Raw genomic sequence first — 3,910 nt, 5'->3', positions numbered from 1 at the left:
GATCCCACATGCCGCGGAGCGGCTGGGCCCGTGGGCCATGGCCGCTGAGCCTGCGCGTCCGGAGCCTGTGCTCCGCAAATGGGAGAGGCCACAACAGTGAGAGGCCCGCATAAAGCAAGAAAAAAAAAAAAAAAAAGAGTAGGGAGGGAATTCCCTGGCGGTCCAGTGGTTAGGATTCTGTGCTTTCATTGCTGAAGGGCGGGAACTGGTGGGGGAAGTAAGATCCTACAGGCTGTGCCGTGTGGACAAAAATAAAAGACAAAACAAAACAAAGCAAAAAAAAACAGTAGGGAAACCCTCTATGTACTGATAGAGAAGGATAGAGAAGAATCTCAAAGATGAGACAAGAGAATAAAAGGAAAATGTGCAGAACAGTGTGTAAAGCATGCTGGTGTGTGTGTGTGTAAGTGCACAAACACACGCGCACACACACACACACACACACACACACACAGGCCTCTGGACAGATACAGGAGAAACTGGTCACAGCAGCTGCCTCTGGTGAGGGGCTGGAGGACAGAGGTGGAGGGACCTTTACTTTCCACTGTGTTTTCTTTTGTAGCTTTTGAATTTAGAATACTTTACCCATTCAAAAAATATGTAAAAGTTTACAAAAATCGTTTATATCATCTTTTAGACTTTCAATATTTTCTGAGCACCCACTACGTAAAATCAGACCACAAACCCATGGGGACCCTTTGTCTGTTCATCTCCCTCAGGCATTCTGCACTTCTCCCTGGAGCTGGCATTACTGTGGGCCCGGCCCTGTACTAGGCTCTGTGGGGCAGGGATATGAGACGCCTCTGGACCAGGTGGGGGATTAATATAGGTAAATAGCTCACTACACCAGGTAGAAGGAAGGAGTCCAGTCACAGAGGCTAACAGTACTTTATGGAATATGTTATGTGTTTTAAGGAACACGTCCAGTAAAGATAAGGGCAGGAATGGGGAGTTAGTGTTAATGGGGACAGAAATTGTGTTGCTAGATGAAAACAGTTCTGTGGATGGATGGTGGTGATTAACAATGCGAACGTAGTTAATGCCACAGAACTATACACTTAAAACCTGGTTAAGATGGTAAATTTTCTTTTATTTGTATTTTACCACAATTAAAAAAAAATTTTAATGCTACTAGAAAGTAAGAAAGATGTGAGATTTCCCTGGTGGTCCAGTGGTTAAGACTCCACGCTTCCATTGCAGAGGGGCACGGGTTCAAGCCCTGGTCAGGGGACTAAGATCCCACATGCCGCGTGCCCCACCCCCCGCCAAAAAAAAAGTAAGAAAGACGTTTTTCCTCACCCTCACCACGTGTCCAGCATTATATCAGGTGTTTGTTCTTGCCAACAGCCCTGCAGGACGGACATTATTATTTGCATTTACAGAAGATAAAACACAAAGTTCTGGGAGGTCAAGTGACACGTCCGAGGCCATGTAACTCACACGTGGCAGAGCTGGGGTTCAAATCCATGTCCGTTGGGCTTCTTCCCATGCCCCCTGCAGGCAACTCTGGGGAAGAGGGTGGGGAGTTCGTTCATCAAGAGGCAGCCTTGGTGCTGAGTCTTTTTTTTTTTTTTTTTTTTAACATCTTTATTGGAGTATAATTGCTTTACAATGGTGTGTTAGTTTCCGCTGTATAACAAAGTGAATCAGCTATACGTATAGTATACATATATCCCCATATCCCCTCCCTCTTGCGTCTCCCTCCCACCCACCCTATCCCACCGCTCTAGGTGGTCACAAAGCACAGAGCTGATCTCCCTGTGCTATGCGGCTGCTTCCCACTAGCTTTCTATTTTAGGTTTGGTAGTGTATATATGTCCATGCTGCCCTCTCACTTCGTCCCAGCTTACCCTCCCCACCCCGCCGGGTCCCCAAGTCCATTCTCTACATCTGCATCTTTATTCTCAGCCCTAAAAAGACACGAAATTGAGTTATTTGTAGTGAGGTGGATGGACCTAGAGTCTGTCTTACAGAGTGAAGTAAGTCAGAAAGAGAAAAACAAATACCGTATGCTAACACATGTATATGGAATCTAAGAAAAATGGTTCTGATGGCGCTGAGTCTTGAGGAGCCGGGCACCAGCCTGGTGACCTGAAGGGGCAGGCGAAGGAGCCTGCCTGGTGCGGGGGTCCGGGGTGCTCGCCCAGGAGTCTGTGCTTAGTCCCAGGCTGGTGGGCACCAGCAAGGGGCTGCTGTACCTTCTGGAGTTCTGGGCTTTCCTTGGGGTTTTCAGGACTCATCAGCCCCCTCCCTGCTTCGCTGTCCCCCAAACATACCCACAGATCAGGACAGGGAAGGTACAAAGATTCCAGAAAATGCTCTGAGAGGTAATCAGATTTTTTCTGATTTAGTGCTTTTCTTTTCTTTTCTTTCTTTTTTTTTTTTTGCGGTACGCGGGCCTCTCACCGCTGCGGCCTCTCCCGTTGCGGAGCACAGGCTCTGGACGCGCAGGCCCAGCGGCCATGGCTCACGGGCCCAGCCGCTCCGCGGCACGTGGGATCTTCCCGGACCGGGGCACGAACCCGCGTTCCCTGCACCGGCAGGCGGACTCTCAACCGCTGCGCCACCAGGGAAGCCCGGGGCTTTTCTTTTCTTAAAGAGTCCTCCCTCAGTTGTATAAACTTCAGGCCCCACAAATACCTGGACGTGGTCCTGACTGAACCCATAGAGCGAACTGTGAGTTCTCTTCTCCTGGGCAACTTTTGTTTTCTCTGGAGTTCATAATTAGCTTAAAACATACTTTATTTTTTAGAGCAATTTTAGATTCACAGCAAAATGGAGTAGAAAGGTTCCCATATACTACCCCCGAGCCCCCCAACCCCAACACACGGCCTCCCCCATCATCAACATCCCCCAGCAGAGGGGTACACTTGTAACTACTGATGAACATACACTGACACATCACAATCACCCAAAGTCCATAGTTTACATGAGGGTTCACTCTTGGTATTGTACATTCTCTGGATTTGGATAAATGTATAAGGACACGTAGCCAGCATTATAGTATCATCCAGAGTAGTTTCACTGCCTAAAATCCTCCGTGCTGTCTATTCATCTTTCCCTCTCCTAACCCCTGGCAACCACTGATCTTTAACTGTTTCCATAGCTTTGCCTTTTTCAGAATGTCATATAGTTAGAATCATACAGGATGTAGCTTTTTCAGATTGGCTTCTTTCACTTCGAAATATGCATTTAAGGCTCCTCCTTTCATGTCTCCTTGTGGCTTGATAGCTCATTTCTTCTTAGAATAATATTCCATTGTGTGGATGCACCACGATGATAATTACCTTTTTTTAAAAAATGCTTGTTTGTTTGTTTGCTTGCTTACTTTTCTATGTACTTATCAAATCAACCCCAAAGCACTGCAGACTATCTAGACCTCTTCTCAGGGCATTCAGGCTCTGCAGGCTCTTCTAGAGCCTTCTGACCTGTTCCACCTGGACTGGCTGCCCACAGCTGTCATCCTGGAATCTCCCTTCACATTAATCTTGGGAATTCTCTTCACAGCTCTACTGTTCTTTCATTCATTCGACGAGTCGGTGTTGAGAGCTTACTGTATGCTTGGTGTTGTTCTGGGGACTAGGATACAGCAATGAATAAAATGAACCAAAAAGTTTCTTCCTGCTCAGAACTCGACTTCAAATGGGAAAGAAAAATATGTGAGATGTTCATTCCAGGCATGCAAGGCTGCTTCAATATTAAAAAATCTATTGGGCTTCCCTGGTGGCGCAGTGGTTGAGAGTCCGCCTGCCGATGCAGGGGACGCGGGTTCATGCCCCGGTCCGGGAGGATCCCACGTGCCGCGGAGCGGCTGGGCCCGTGAGACATGGCCACCGAGCCTGCGCGTCCGGAGCCTGTGCTCCGCAACGGGAGAGGCCACAACAGTGAGAGGCCCAGGTACCGCAAAAAA

At 48.0% G+C, this 3,910-nt stretch overlaps 1 protein-coding gene across 1 annotated transcript in view; it reads right to left on the bottom strand.

Moving 5' to 3' along the window:
- Positions 1-3,910, bottom strand: part of LOC103073373 (skin secretory protein xP2-like) — a 48,873-nt gene that overhangs the window by 2,853 nt on the left and 42,110 nt on the right. The gene's annotated exons all lie outside the window — the stretch shown is intronic.

The sequence above is a fragment of the Lipotes vexillifer genome, unplaced genomic scaffold (assembly GCF_000442215.2).
Source record: "Lipotes vexillifer unplaced genomic scaffold, Lipotes_vexillifer_v1.1 scaffold472, whole genome shotgun sequence".
NCBI classification, from domain to species: Eukaryota; Metazoa; Chordata; class Mammalia; order Artiodactyla; family Lipotidae; genus Lipotes; species Lipotes vexillifer.
Note: the sequence above shows the minus strand (reverse complement) of the source record. Positions and strands in the feature narration are given on the sequence as shown.